Source organism: Aegilops tauschii, chromosome 2 (assembly GCF_002575655.3).
Source record: "Aegilops tauschii subsp. strangulata cultivar AL8/78 chromosome 2, Aet v6.0, whole genome shotgun sequence".
Lineage (NCBI taxonomy): Eukaryota > Viridiplantae > Streptophyta > Magnoliopsida > Poales > Poaceae > Aegilops > Aegilops tauschii.
Genome location: NC_053036.3, coordinates 479,701,052 through 479,718,427, shown reverse-complemented (window position 1 = coordinate 479,718,427; position 17,376 = coordinate 479,701,052).

Below are 17,376 nucleotides of genomic sequence, written 5' to 3'. Positions count from 1 at the left end.
ACCTACACGCGCTTCGGGAATGAGCCTGTCCAAGGACAAAAGCTATCCACGTGGTATATATTTTTGTTGGTCGGAAAATTTATTAAGTCATTAATTAATAATTAATGGACGCCTTAATTAATCATCCGTTTTTTATTCTTTTGGATAGTGGGGCTATTATTGACTTGGACGTTGGGTTTGAGCCAAAGGCCAACTATTATACTTGGTCTTAACTCGCACGACCAACCTGACAGGCTCTACCCTAGCCGCCCATGTATCATACGGTTTCGCACCGTTCCAGATCTTAGCGCCGCCACGCAATTCTTCTCTAGCCCTCCTTCCGGCATGCATCGCGAGAAGGGACAGCAGTCCTCCGAACCCCGCCTTTCATGATCCTGTACGGGAGAGGGGTGATCAGTTTTTGGGGAGCACACTCCTGTGACTGCTACCAGCGACGACTTCCTCGACGACAGCCTTCTTCCCCGACCTCGGTAACCTCTTCATCAATGACATGAGTGACAACATCAACCATAGCGGTTCTGCTCCTGCTGTACAGTATGTGATTCTGTCCTCCTGGTTTAGTCCGCATCATTACTTTGATCTTTGCAATTGTCGTCATGATCTATTTACTATTGATTCCGATTAAATCTCATAGTAAATTGCTCATATATTCAACAATCCAATCCAAAAACCTGATTATAGGCAATTTACTCCGAGTGGTTTAGCTGCGCTTTTGAAGCCGCCTACTTTTAAGGGGGTGCAATATAAAAGGTGGTGCACAAGAGCAGTATATTGGTTTCAGATCATGTACTGCTATGATGCCACTAAGGGTAAGCCTGAGGGCGATCTTAATCCTACACAGCAGGAAGCTTTTGAGAACATGGATACCCTCTTCAAAGCCGCCCTGCTGAGTGTTTTTGATGATTCCATTGTGGATTCATATATGTCGTTGACAGCGGAAAAGACATGTGGGTTGCGCTCAAGGCCACGTTTGGGGCCTCGGGCGCTGGCAACAAGTTGTACGTCATGGAGCAATTCCGTGACTACAAGATGACTGATGAGCGCTCTGTTGTTCAGCAGACTCATGAGATACAGTCACTCGCTAAGGAACTTGAGTACTTTAAGTGTGTGTTGCCGGACAAATTTGTTGCTGGGACCATCATTGCCAAGCTTCCACCTTCGTGGAACGATTTTGCTACTTCTCTAAAAACAAGAGACATGAGTTTTCCGTTTCGGATCTCATTAGCACTCTTGAATTTGAAGAGAAGGCGAGAGCAAAAGACACACGTGCTCGGGTCGCTGAGGGAGCTTCTAGTGCCCACATGGTACACGAGAAGAACTTCCAGTTTAACCAGCCCCACAAGAACAAATCTCAGGGGAAAGGCAAGTTTGATGCAAAGAACAAGCCGTCACATTCTACCAACTTCAAGAAGAATTCTCATAACGGGAAGGGATACAAACCTCAATTTTGGTAGCAACGCACAAAATTTATATGGCTGCATCTACCTGCTGTTAGCTAACCTCATGGTGCTCCAGGTATTCCTACATTCGTAACTAGGTACAATGACCACCACAAGATGAAATAAGCTTATTCGTACGTTGACTTGGTGATTGCAGTGCGGAACGATCCTGTCATGTGTGGAGTAGCAAACAAGTAGTGCAACCGAAGGTGGAAATCAACCAAGTACTTATGAAATTATATATAATCTTCCTCAGGCAGGTCAGTATCCCCTTCGTCCAGATGATCGTGTTTTGTCATGCCGAGCTATTGATATGTGCTACTGTTTTGCAACACCGTTTAAGTATAGCTATTGTTTCCTATCTTTTCAGACTCAGGACAATGAAGATGATTTCAGGGGAACTGCACAATATGGACTCATGTTGAGTCATCTCTATTGCCTCATGTGTTTGCTGCAAATGTGTCAGCATCAATTGCAAGATGAGGCAGCTAGCTAGCTGTGGAGTTGCCAACATGCTCAAAGTGCTCGCAACATTGAGAAGAAACAAGCATGCCCAGGAAATTAATGCGTGCGCAGAGAGGCCCTTTGCTCAGAGAAGCATCGACCGATTTTCTTTATTTCCACACCTTCTCACAGCTTTGTATTGGTTATAGTATGATGAATCATTGAGATGCATAAACATGCTGAACTTTTGTTCTTCCGAATGTTAGTATGCATACTGTATCTTCTGAAGCTTAGTTTAATGTGAATGTTGACTAGCCTGTGAACCTTTACAATCTAGTAAGTATATTGTAGGCCTGTTATTTGACACCTCACTTTGCCGTGCTACGCAACCAGTGTGAGTGTCTGCATCCAGTACCGCATCCTCTAATTTGGGGGATGCCAAGTTGAAAAAGGTTACCAAAGAGTAGCCATAAGCTGGAGGCATCTCTTTTTTTCTTTCGAATGGGCAATAAGCTGGAGACTGTCTCGGGCTGCCTCTAGTGTTAAGGCCCTCCAGTACGAAACACGGGCAGCCGACTGGGCCGATACAAAAGCCTATCCATCTTAAAGCCCATTTGTTTTTTTTTTGCAAGGAGAAGCCCATATTTCTTGAAGAGGGGGCGATCCCAGAAAAACCCTCTTTCCTCCTCGCTTCCACTTATACTACAGCTCGCTGGACTCTCCCGCTTCCGTCGCCCCCCAATTCCCCTCGCTCCCCATCTTCCTCACTCGTCCAGAAAACCCCCGCTCACCTTCTTCCTCACTCGTATAGAAAATGCCTGCTCCTCTTCTTCCACTCCTACAGAAAACCCCAGCCCTCCTTCCCCACTCGCACTGCCACTAGGCTCGTCTCTGGCTACACTGCTCAAACCCGTGAGCTCAGCGCGACGCCCACAAGGAAAATGGAGTCGGCTGGCCCCAGTGCCAAGAAGATGAGGCTCCCGCCGGCGGCGACGCCGGTTGTAGATCCCGCACCTGGCAGCGCGGGGAGAAGCGGCGAGCCCCCCCCCCCCCACCCGGATCTGAGGAACCGGTAGAATCTTCGGTGGACCGCATCAGCGATCTCCCGAACGTCATCCTTGAGGAGATCATCTCGCTTCTCCCCACCAAGGATTGCTGCCGCACACAAGTCCTCTCAACTCGGTGGCGCCCTCTATGGCGCACCGCACCCCTCAATCTCGACTGTCGTCAGATATCTGTCCTTCCTGAATTTGATCTCCTCAGAACCATCGTCTCCTCTCACCAGCAGGGCCCCATTCAATGCCTCTGCATCCCGACACGCTACCTGCTGTCCATACCCGGCGCGGTGGACGCTTGGCTGACATCCCCTGAATTCGAAAAACTCCAGCAGTTTGAGTTCTACCATTACCACGGAAGTTTCACACCACGAACACGCCAAGAATTCATGCCCACACCACTGTTTTCCATCTCGCGGTTTTCCTCCTCTCTCCACACCGCCACCTTCGTCCGGTGCCATCTACCAGATGATTTGGTACAAATGCTTCGACTCCCACTGCTAAAAAAACCTTCGCTTGTGGAGGTTTATCTGTCGGAGGCCTCACTACACAACATCATCCACTCCAGTTGCCCTGCCCTGGAGCGCTTGCTGATTGTTTTGGGAATAGAAATCCCTACCAGTTGTCTCCAAATAAAGTCACCTCACCTTAAGAGCATTGGAATTTGTTTTGAAGGACAGCAGCTCATCATCGAAGATGCCCCTTCACTTCAAAGGTTGCTCCTTGATAATTGTTATAGACCTTCACAAATAATCGTCATCTCTGCGCCCAAACTGGAGACCTTGGGTCTAATTAGTGCTCCGTTTGATGATCACAACAAGTTGGTGTTTGGCTCCTCACTTTTTCAGGTACCGTATATTATCATCTACACATTTGTAATCATAAGCTGCATTTTTCATTTGTGCGCATAAGTTTTATATCATCTTGGAGTACACTTTGGGTACTAATATTATGTTATATGCTCAATGAAGAGTTCGTCCATGGATAGCCTATCAACGCTGCTGGATTCTGTCAAGATCTTATATATTGAAATGTATAGTTATGATCTGAACATAATTATTGGCTTGTTGCGATGCTTTCGGTCTCTGGAGAATTTATATATAAAGGTGATGATTTCATGCACATTGAAAGACTATATATATTGTACTAGAATTAACTGTTCAGCTGTCGCTCTTTCGACATACTCTTTTTTCAGACCTTAACTATTTTCAATCTTCAAGTCTACTTAGGTACTGCGACCTCATGGAGAAAAACGTATAACCAATCGGTGGTGTAATAAGCACCAGGATTTTCTCAGTTCTCATGACATTCGTTTGAGGACAATAACGATGGAACGATATGCATCCAACCAGGCAAATAGAAGCTTTGTCACATTCTTCCTGTTGAATGCGAGGTTACTATTGTCCATGAGGCTTAAGTTTTACCGCAAGAGATTTCTCACGGAAGGACATGTTGAACAGCAAAAAAAGAAGTTTCAGGTGGACAAATGGGCTTCTAAACGTGCTCGGCTTCTATTTACAACAAGTTGTAGTCATCCTGAAATATATTTTTTTGCACAGGATGTTGATTTTATGGATCAGACTGATCCATTTGTTTGTGACTGCGAAAAAGAGAGGTTGGGTTAGATGTTACTTCCAAGTTCAATCTGGGTTTTGTCTAAAAATTTAATGAACAATTGATCCTTGGGCTTTTTGTACCATTTGTAAGCTTGACTTGCATGTTGTTGCCCTCGTACTCCCCTCCACCTGCCACTACACTGCCGCATCTTCCACGGCTGCTGTTCGTTCCCGTCCGAGGCCTCGCCGTTGTCTTCTGCCTTCGTTCGCTCGTTGTGCCCGCCGCCGTCTGGCGTTGTCAACATGGTTAACAACCAAGAGGAATCAGGAGATGACTGTGCGTGGAGAGGCTGACAGTAGGGACCCACCAGGGTCATTGCATTACACAAGCAGGTGCCTCGTTATTACAAGCCAAAAAATACTTCCTCCTAATTGTTTGAGAACTAGGTCCCACGCCATTGTCAATGTAGTCAATAAACGAAAAAATAACACAACGAGTGGATAACACCAGGGACCCAGCAGCTCGCCCAGTTGTTTTTTAGTTTTGGAGATGGAGCTCAACTGCGCGCTGTGCGGGAGCTGTGGCCCGTCTAGCCCACGCTTACGCTTTTATTTAAGCACATGACGAGCCCAGTTGATATCTTTTTTCTGTCTAAAAATGGCCAGCCTAGTTCTTTTTTTTGGAGAATACCAAAACCGAGGCCTACTTGCTTTTCTCAGCCCTGCTGGGCTGCAAATCTTTCAACACGAGGAGGGATGTAAGTAGTAAGAAATGGGCTTCCCCAGAAAATGGGCTATAAGTTGTAAGAAATGGGCTGCAAAGTTTTAAACCAAAGCCAACCGGCAATTACATTAAAATATCATTTTTTTCTGGATTTCTCAACTCTCTACTCTTATAAAAACCAAAGCCAACTGGCAATTACATTAAAATATCATCTTTTCTCCCACAAGATAAACTACTCATAGATATGCATCTTCATGTTCCGTGCAACGCACGGGCATCTTGCTAGTTAAGATTTTAAATTTCATTCATTTTTTGCGGAGAATTGTTTTTTGAATTTTATTTTGATATAATTTTTAAAAAATTATTTTTAACGTGACTCAAAATTTCGTGATTAAAAGAGTTCGGACCCCACCGAAATATGCAAAATTTCGTTGAATTTTTTAGCAGTGCGCAGAATATATGGTCTGTAATGCTAATAAAAAGAATATGGGCTTCAAATATCCTTAAGAAAAGTAGCAAATGGGTTGTAAATTATTGAAAATAATGGAAAATGGGCTGTATGTTATTTTCCACGGATTTGGAGGCTGACTTCTGGGCCTACTAGGTTGACGATGACGCTGTCCTAAATTTTTTTTGACGCGTACGCAAGGCTTTGTCAATTTAGTCAACACAGAGCAGTGATTGTTGGATGTCCTTCCAATGGCCGCCGTGCTTCTTCATTCTCTGATCTTCCTGCTCCAGCCGCCAAACCAGCGCCGGCGGGACTGCCTGCTCCCTCCTCCCATGGTTGGCTGTGCTGCCGCCAGGCCATCCCTCTACCCACCCGCACATCCTGTTATTTTCCGGCGACGTCAGCCTCACCCCACAGCCGACCAGTCAGTGCTCGTACTCCCCTCAACGTGGGCATCCGCTGCGGTGGCTTCGCCGACTCCGGGTCGTTCCCTTCCTGGGCCTCTCCCTCGTCCACCGTGTTTGTGCTCTCGGCGCGGCGAGGTCAACATACAACAACCATCGGAAGAGGCTGGCAGTAGGGGCCCACACAAGGAAATGCCTCCTTATTACGCGCAAAATAATGATTCCTCAACCTGACAGCCGGGACCCATCGGAAGGGCCTCTGTATTTCGCGAAAAAAACATTTCCCCGCTGACAGGTCAGACCCACCAGCTATATTTCGCACGCAAGGAAGTGCCTCGTTATTACGCGCAACAAAAATGAATACTCCCCCTGCTAGCTGGGACCCAACATAGTGGGAGGCTGGCTTGTGGGCCTACTAAGATGACGGGGATGGAGGGCTTTCTCAACTTAGTCAATATGAACGATTCTAGCTCCAGTGACCATACGATGTCCATCCAACGGTCGTAGTGCTTCTTCAACCTCTCATCTTCTTCCTCCAGCCGCCCAAACAAGTGTCGGCCGTGCCGCCTACTCCTACCTCCCGTGTCCGGCTGTGCTGCCACCGCTGGCCATGCCATCCCTTTATACTCACCCACACCTCCTGTTATTCTCCGGTGACGGCAGCCTCACACTGCAGCCGAAGCAGTCAACCCATGTACTCCCCTCCGTGTGGGCATCCACTGTCGCGTCTTACCCGGCTCCGCGTCATCCCCTTCCTAGGCCTCGCCATCGTCCACTGCCCTGGTGCTCTCGGCACGGCGTGGTCAATGTGGTCAATGAATGACTTCCGTCGGAAGAGTACTGTACGTGGAGAGGCTGACAGCTGGGTCCATGGCCGCAGCAAGGAAGTGCCTCCTCATTACGCGCAAAATAATTATTCCTCCACCTCACAGCAGGGACCCACCGGATGGGCCACCGTATTTCACGAAAAAACATTTCCCCTTGACTGCTGGGACCCACCAGCTACATCTTCGCACACAAGGAAGTGCCTGACAGTCGGGACCCACCTGGTAGAAGCGTACGTGGCGTTGTCATTCTGGTCACGAACGTGTACGTACATACGTTCGGTCTGTCTGCAGGTTGCAGCGATGAACCGTGGCCGTGTAAGGAAGGGCACGTGTCATAGTAGAGGCACGCACGTGTGTCATAGTAGAGGCGCGCACGTAGCATGTACACGTACGTACAGCGGCCAGACTGCAAGAAAGAAAATACGGCCACGTACGTACATATGGGCAGGTTCTCGAACGCCTACTCGCGCATACATACGGCCAGGGCTCGTGTACATGGTTGGGTCGGAACGGAGAAGCTGCGTCGTCGTCGTGATCATGGGGAGGCAACCGGCTGGGTCGGAACGGAATGCGTTGTCGTGTTCATCGGGAGCCACCCAGCTTGGACGGAATAGCCGATGGAAATGAGGCATGGCGTACCGCAGAACGGAGGAAACGGCCTTGTGTTCGACCGGCCAAGGTCGGAACGGGATCCTGTTCATCGGGAGGGGTCTGGCTTACGCAAAATGGAGGAAACGGACCTCCTACGATGGAAACGGGTCCTGTTGATCGGGAGAGGTGTGGCGTACCGCAAAACGGAGGAAACGGACTTGTGTTGGAGCGCTACGGTCGAAACGGGGGTCCTGTTCATCGGGAGGGGTGTGGCGTACCGCAAAACGGGACTCCACGGAATATTGTTCATCTCCACACGTCGATTGCCTCCACGCGCTACTGTTCATCCACCGTCGACCTCCTCCAGCCTCCACCTGCGACTGTTCATCCACGGGCTCCTGTTCATCCAGCCTCCACCGCGCGCTCCTCCACCGGCTACTGTTCAACCAGCCCTCTCCACGGGGTCCTATTCAACCACCCCTCCACGGGCTACTATTAATCCAACCCTCCACCGGCTACTGTTCAACCAGCCCTCCACCGGCTACTGTTCATCCAGCCCTCCACGGGGTCCTGTTCATCCAGCCCTCCATGGGGTCCTGTTCATCCAGCCCTCCATGGGGTCCTGTTCATCCACCGGCTCGATCGAGCGGGGTACTGTTCATCCAGCGGCAACGGCCTCTACTAACACGGGGTCCTGTTCATCCAACCCCCCATCAGGAACTGTTCATCCAAACCCCCCCAACAACGTTCACTGTTCATCTAGAGGCAGCATTGATCGGCTTCAGTTACCAACAGTAGAGAAGGAATCACTCGGGTTCAGTTAACAGCAAGGGATCGATCGATCGCTCGGGTTTAGTAACGCGTAGCCTGCAGTGCAATCGCTCGAGTTCAGTTAGAGCCCAACGCCTCGCTCAGGTTCAGTTAGAGCGCAACGCCTCGCACACACACGCGTACGTACGAGAGAAACATGCATCGCTCGGCCCCCGACCACCCACCGTAACCGGAAACTCCCTGATATTTTCCTCGCCCTCGCTTCTACCATGGTTTTTTCCATCATGGACGGCCCAAAGAATGTCATGCAGCTGCGTCTCCGGCCCGCCCAGGATGAAAAGCCCATTTTCTGTCATGATTTTTTGTCATAGAAGTAGGATCCCACCACATCTATGATGATACCTGGTTTTGTCACAATTATCGTCATAGAAGTGTCATAAGTATGATAGAAAAAAAAATCGTTCGGCCCAAAATGTCATGGATGTGTCTTTTTTTGTAGTGAGAACCTATGGCTGAAGCATAGGGAATGACTTTCATTTTCTCTCTATCTTCTGCAGTGGTCGGGCGTTGAGTCTGACTCAACTTCACACCTTGTAACACAGGCAAGAACTCTTTCTTTGCTTGATCCATTTTGAACTTCTTCAAAACTTTATCAAGATATGTGCTTTGTGAAAGTCCAATTAAGCGTCTTGATCTATCTCTATAGATCTTGATGCCCAATATATAAGCAGCTTCACCGAGGTCTTTCATTGAAAAATTCTTATTCAAGTATCCTTTTATGCTATTCCAAAATTCAGTATCATTTCCGATCAACAATATGTCATCTACATATAATATCAGAAATGCTACAGAGCTCCCACTCACTTTCTTGTAAATACATGCTTCTCCAAAAGTCTGTATAAAACCATATGCTTTGATCACACTATCAAAGCGTATATTCCAACTCCGAGATGCTTGCACCAGTCCATAAATGGATCGCTAGAGATTGCACACTTTGTTAGCACCTTTTGGATCGACAAAACCTTCTGGTTGCATCATATACAACTCTTCTTTAAGATATCCATTAAGGAATGCAGTTTTGACATCCATTTGCCAAATTTCATAATCATAAAATGCAGCAATTGCTAACATGATTTGGACAGACTTAAGCATCGCTACGGGTGAGAAGGTCTCATCGTAGTCAACTCCTTGAACTTGTCGAAAACCTTTCGCAACAAGTCGAGCTTTGTAGATAGTAACATTACCGTCAGCGTCAGTCTTCTTCTTGAAGATTCATTTATTCTCTATGGCTTGCCAATCATTGGGCACGTCAACCAAAGTCCACACTTTGTTCTCATACATGGATCCCATCTCAGATTTCATGGCCTCAAGCCATTTCGCGGAATCTGGGCTCATCATCGCTTCCTCATAGATTGTAGGTTTGTCATGGTCAAGTAACATGACTTCCAGAACAGGATTACCGTACCACTCTGGTGCGAATCTTACTCTGGTTGACCTACGAGGTTCGGTAGTAATTTGATCAGAATTTTCAAGATCATCATCATTAGCTTCCTCACTAATTGGTGTAGGAATCACTGGAACTGATTTCTGTGATGAACTACTTTCCAATAAGGGAGCAGGTACAATTACCTCATCAAGTTCTACTTTCCTCCCACTCACTTCTTTCGAGAGAAACTCCTTCTCTAGAAAGGATCCATTCTTAGCAATGAATATCTTGCCTTCGGATCTGTGATAGAAGGTGTACCCAACAGTCTCTTTTGGGTATCCTATGAAGACACATTTCTCCAATTTGGCTTCCAACTTATCAGGTTGAAGCTTTTTCACATAAGCGCCCCAAACTTTAAGAAACGACAACTTGGGTTTCTTGCCAAACCACGGTTCATATGGTGTCGTCTCAACGGATTTAGATGGTGCCCTATTTAATGTGAATGCAGTCGTCTCTAAAGCATAACCCCAAAACGATAGCGGTAAATCAGTAAGAGACATCATAGATCGCACCATATCTAATAAAGTACGATTACAACGTTCAGACACACCATTATGCTGTGGTGTTCCGGATGGCATGAGTTGCGAAACTATTCCACATTGTTTCAAATGAAGACCAAACTCGTAACTCAAATAATCACCTCCACGATCAGATCATAGAAACTATATTTTCTTGTTACGATGATTTTCCACTTCACTCTGAAATTCCTTGAACTTCTCAAATGTTTCAGACTTATGTTTCATCAAGTAGATATACCCATATCTGCTCAAATCATCTGTGAAGGTCAGAAAATAACGATACCCGCCGCGAGCATCAACACTCATTAGACCGCATACATCAGTATGTATTATTTCCAACAAGTCTATTGCTCGCTCCATTCTTCTGGAGAACGGAGTCTTAGTCATCTTGCCCATGAGTCATGGTTCGCAAGCATCAATTGATTCCAAAAGCCCATCAGCATGGAGTTTCTTCATGCGCTTTACACCAATATGACCTAAACGGCAGTGCCACAAATAAGTTGCACTATCATTATTAAACTTATATATTTTGGCTTCAATACTATGAATATGTGTATCACTACTATCGAGATTCAATAAAAATAGACCACTCATCAAGGGTGCATGACCATAAAAGATATTACTCATATAAATAGAACAACCATTATTCTCCGATTTAAATGAATAACCGTCTCGCATCAAACAAGATCCAAATATAATGTTCATGCTTAACGCTGGAACCAAATAACAATTATTTAGGTCTAAAACTAATCCCGAAGGTAGATGTAGAGGTAGCGTGCCGACGGCGATCACATCGACTTTGCAACCATTTCCCACGCGCATCGTCACCTTGTCCTTAGCCAATCTTCGCTTAATCTGTAGCCCCTATTTCGAGTTGCAAATATGAGCAACAGAACCAGTATCAAATACCCACGTGCTACTACGAGCATTAGTAAGGTACACATCAATAACATGTATGTCAAATATACCTTTCACTTTGCCATCCTTCTTATCCGCCAAATACTTGGGGCAATTCCGCTTCCAGTGACCAGTCCCTTTGCAGTAGGCATACTCAGTCTCAGGCTTAGGTCCATACTTGGGCTTCTTCACTTGAGCAGCAACTTGCTTGTTGTTCTTCTTGAAGTTCCCCTTCTTCCCTTTGCCCTTTTTCTTGAAACTAGTGGTCTTGTTGACCATCAACACTTGATGCTCCATCTTGATTTCTACCTCCGCAACCTTTAGCATTGCGAAGAGCTCGGGAATTGTCTTATCCATCCCTTGCATATTATAGTTCATCGCGAAGCTTTTGTAGCTTGGTGGCGGTGATTGAAGAACTCTGTCAATGACACTATCAACCGGAAGATTAACTCCCAGCTGAGTCAAATGATTGTGGTACCCAGACATTCTGAGTATATGCTCACTGACAGAACTATTCTCCTCCATTTTGCAGCTCTAGAACTTATTGGACACTTCATATCTCTCAATCCGAGCATTTGCTTGAAATATTAACTTCAACTCCTGGAACATCTCATATGCTCCATGACATTCAAAACGTCGTTGAAAACCCGGTTCTAAGCCGTAAAGCATGGCACACTGAACTATCGAGTAGTCATCAGCTTTGCTCTGCCAGACATTCATAACATCTAGGGTTGCTCCTGCAGCGGGTTTGGCACCTACGGTGCTTCCAGGACGTAATTCTTCTGTGCAGCAATGAGGATAATCCTCAAGTTACGGACCCAGTCCGTGTAGTTGCTACCATCATCTTTCAACTTAGCTTTCTCTAGGAACGCATTAAAATTCAATTGAATAGCAGCACGGGCCATTTATCTACAACAATATAGACATGCAAAATACTATCAGGTACTAAGTTCATGATAAATTAAAGTTCAATTAATCATATTACTTAAGAACTCCCACTTAGATAGACAACCCTCTAATCATCTAAGTGATCACGTGATCCATATCAACTAAACCATGTCCGATCATCACGTGAGATGGAGTAGTTTTCAATGGTGAACATCACTATGTTGATCATATCTACTATATAATTCACGCTCGACCTTTCGGTCTCAGTGTTCCGAGGCCATATCTGCATATGCTAGGCTCGTCAAGTTTAACCCGAGTATTCTGCGTGTGCAAAACTGACTTGCACCCGTTGTATGTGAACATAGAGATTATCACACCCGGTCATCACGTGGTGTCTCGGCACGACGAACTGTAGCAACAGTGCATACTCAGGGAGAACACTTATACCTTGAAATTTAGTGAGAGATCATCTTATAATGCTACCGCCGTACTAAGCAAAATAAGATGCATAAAGGATAAACATCACATGTAATCAATATAAGTGATATGATATGGCCATCATCATCTTGTGCCTTTGATCTCCATCTCCAAAGCACTGTCATGATCACCATTGTCACCGGCTTGACACCTTGATCTCCATCGAAGCATTGTTGTCGTCTCGCCAACTATTGCTTCCACGACTATCGCTACCGCTTAGTGATAAAGTAAATCAATTACATGGTGATTGCATTTCGTACAATAAACGACAACCATATGGCTCCTCCCAGTTGCCGATAACTGTTACAAAACAAGGTCATCTCATACAACAATGCATATATCATCACGTCTTGACCATATCACATTGATACGTCCATTTTGCATCATGTTTCCTTGCTGATATTTATAATGTTTTTATCCATAGTAATGCTTTTTGGAGCAATTATAATGCCTTTTCTCTCATAATTTATAAGGAACACACCAAGAGGGAGAATTTCGACAGCTGAAAATCTGGACCTGGAAAAGCTACGTCAGGCCACCTATTCTGCACAACTCCAAATGAGCTGAAACTTTACGAAGATTTTTTATGAATTATTTGAGAAATACTAGAGCCAATAAACACCAGAGGGGGGCCACCAGGTGGGCACAACCCACCTGGGCGCGCCAGGCCCCCCTGGCGTGCCCTGGTGGGTTGTGGCCTCCTCGGCCAACCTCCGGTGCCCATCTTTTGGTATATAAGTGGTTTTGACCTAGAAAAAATAAGAGGAGGACTTTCGGGACGAAGCGCCTCCGCCTCGAGGCAGAACTTGGGCAGGAGCACTTTTGCCCTTCGGTGGAGCGATTCTGCCGGGGGAACTTCCCTCCCGGAGGGGGAAATCATCGTCATCATCATCACCAACAACTCTCCCATCTTGGGGAGGGCAATCTCCATCAACATCTTCACCAGCACCATCTCATCTCAAAGCCTAGTTCATCTCTTATATTCAATCTTGTTACCGGAACTATAGATTGTTGCTAGGGGTGACTAGTAGTGTTGATTACATCTCATAGTTGATTACTATATGGTTTATTTGGTGGAAGATTATATGTTCAGATCCATTATGCATATTAATACCCCTCTGATCATGATAATCATGTGAATTTGATATGTGTTCGATATTTTGATAGTATGTATGTTGTGATTCCCTTAGTGGTGTCATGTGAACGTCGACTACATGACACTTCACCATATTTGGGCCTAAGGGAATGCATTGTGGAATAGTAATTAGATGGTGGGTTGCGAGAGTGACAGAAAATTAAACCCCAGTTTATGCACTATTCCGTAAGGGACCGATTGGATCCTAGAGTTTAATGCTATGGTTAGAATTTATTCTTAATACTTTCCTCGTAGTTGCGGATGCTTGCGGGAGGGTTAATCATAAGTAGGAGGTTTGTTCAAGTAAGAACAGCACCTAAGCACCGGTGCACCCACATATCAAATTATCAAAGTAGCGAACACAAATCAAACCAACATGACGAAAGTGACTAGATGAAATTCCCGTGTACCTTCAAGAAAGCTTTGCTCATTATAAGAAACCGTTTTGGCCTGTCCTTTGCCTCAAAAGGATTGGGCTACCTTGCTGCATACTTGTTACTATTATCGTTAGTTGCTCGTTACAAACTATCTTGCTATCAAACTACTCGCTACTTACAAATTCAACACTTGCAGACACTACCTTACTGAAAACTACTTGTCATTTCCTTCTACTCCTCGTTGGGTTCGACACTCTTACTTATCGAAAAGAGGTACAATTGATCCCCTGTACTTGTGGGTCATCAAGGCTATTTTCTTGCGTCGTTGCTGGGGAGTGAAGCGCCTTTGGTAAGTGGAATTCGGTAAGGAAACATTTATATAGTGTGCTGAAATTTATTTTCACTTGTTACTATGGAAAACAATCCCTTGAGGGGTATGTTCGGGGTATCTTCACCTCGTCCGGAACCACAATTAATTGCCCCTCAACCTACAGCACCTACTGAAAATATTGAATATGAAATTCCTTCAGGTATGATAGACCAACTGCTAGCTAATCCTTATGCAGGAGATGGAACCGAACATCCCGATATGCACTTGATATATGTGGAACAAATTTGTGGATTGTTTAAGCTTGCAGGTTTACCTGGAGATGAGGTGATGAGGAAGGTTTTCCCTTTATCCTTGAAGGGAAAAGCATTGGCATGGTATAGGCTATGTGATGATATTGGATCATGGAATTGGAATCGTTTGAAATTGGAGTTTCACCAAAAAAATTATCCTATGCATCTAGTTCACCGTGATCGGAAGTATATATATAATTTTTGGCCTCATGAAGGAGAAAGTATTGCTCTAGCTTGGGGAAGGCTTAAGTCAATGTTATATTCATGCCCCAATCATGAGCTCTCAAGAGAAATTATTATTCGGAATTCTTATGCTCGGCTTTCTCGTAATGATCAAACCATGTAGGATACTTCTTGTGCTGGTTCTTTTATGAAGAAGACTATTGAATTCCGTTGGGACCTCTTGGAAAGAATCAAACGCAACTCTGAAGATTGGGAACTCGATGAAGCTAAAGAGTCAGGTATAAAGCTTAAGTATGATTGTGTTAAATCTTTTATGGATACCGATGCTTTTCAAAAGTTCAGCACTAAATATGGACTTGACTCTGAGATAGTAGCCTCCTTTTGTGAATCATTTGCTACTCATATTGAACTCCCTAAAGAGGAATGGCTTAAATATCACCCACCTATTAAACAAGAAATTAAAGAATCGGTACCAGTTAAAGAAGAACCTATCTCTACTCCTAATGGAGCAGTTGGTAGTCTCCGTTCCAGGTTTATTTTTGTTCCACCTCACCCGGTTTTTTTGGTACGTATTTTGGTACCTCCTCCCACCTCCTGCCGCCTAACGCTGACCAGTCAAAAACCGAAAAAAAAACCCGTACCAAATCCTCCGCCAGCCCCATCGCTCTTCAGGTCGCGCCCGAGACATGCGACGAAATAAAACCTACGACGGTTAACCAGCGAAAAAAAACTAGGACGATTGAGCAGCGAAAAAAAACCCCGCGTCGTCACATGCCCTCGAGCGAGGACGACTCGCACGCTAGTCTCCCTGCACTGGATCGTCGCCGCTGCCGCCCTTCACCCGTTCGCCGCCGCCCCAGTCGCACAACGAACCCGCCGAGCCGTTCCCCATCTGGACACGCACACCGATGCATTGATCCGCCGCCGCCGAAAACATCCGCGATCCGGCGCAGATCGACGTTCAGTTTACCGGCGCAGATCCGGCGCAGATCCATCAGGTATGACGTCCAGTTTACCTATATCCATCACATCTCATACAACCATCACATCTCGCTGATGCATCTCATACAAACATCATATAGGTATCACGCGCACGCCGATGCATTGATCCACCGCTGCCAAACACGTCCAGGATCCGGCGCTGATCGTTTTCGAGGAGACGCCGACGAAATATATGTATCTCATACAGCCATCACATCTCATACACCCATCGCATCTCATACTCCCATCACATCTAATACACACATCTCATTGCAAGTTGGTAGTGCTTTCACAATGGCCATCTCACATACGTCATGAGTGAGACTTCAGTATCTTGTTCCAGTGAAAAATTAGATGTAGCATTCTGTAGGCACACTTAGTCATTTCACTTAGTCATTTTCTAATTGAATCTGGCATGAGATAGTAGACTTTTCCAGTTGAAGCAAAATCTATCTACAAGTTTGATTTTATATTTCAATGCAGAAAGATGGGTACCTATATCCTTGGGGTGTGAGTCAGGTCATGTTAAATGGTAACATTGGCAGATGCATGTAGAATCAGCTGGAGCTGGAGCTGGCCAGTTTGGTAGAGAGGGTAAGGGACCGTACCATGAAAACCAGAGGGAGGCCGAGGTCTGGCGTCTTGGCGGGGGTGTTGTATTTTGCACTTGTCTCCTCAGCCGGCGTCCTGGGAGGCGCGAACAACAGAGCTAGAAAAGTCAAGATCATGGAGATACACCGAACAGCAATATGATCATACAATTTGAAATTTTTAAAGCCTTCTTTCAAATTCTGCATACTAAAGGCAACACATAAAGTAACTAAATTGTCCTTATTACTTAGCAAAGTGGGCCAGTTCGCTTCTATGATTAGACAACACAACCAGGATACCAGTATAGATCATTAATGACTTTTCTTTGTTCATTGATAAAATGTGGTAACACTACAAGTCAAATGCAAGAAAGATGTCTTGTATCAATGGCATTTAGTGAGAATCACTGGATACCAGTAAAGATCATTATTGCCTTTTCTTTGTTAAGTTTGTGGACATCAAAAATTGTAGCCAAACAAAACTGTGATAATAAAATTGTAGTAAAGTCACGATAATGTAGAATCACCGAACAGTCGTACGTATTCAGTCAAAACTGTGATACTAAAACTGTTGTAAATTGAATCTTTTTGTAATCTCAAGCTTGGTGCTATTTTTCAAAGCCTGCTTTCAAATTCTACATACTAAAGACAATTCATAAATGAACTTGGCTCCTACGATAAGACAACACATCCGACTACCAACTTGCAATGAGATAGCATTCTGTAGGCATACTTAGTCATTTACTAATTGAACCTGGCATGAGATAGTAGACTTTTCCAGTTGAAGCAAAATCTACCTACATGTTCGATTTTATATTTTAATGCAGAAAGATGGGTACCTATATCCTTGGGGTGTGAGTCAGGTCATGTTAAATGGTAACATTTAATAATGTATATAAGCCACAACAGATGCATGTAGAATCAGCTGGAGCTGGAGCTGGCCAGTTTGGTAGAGAGGGTA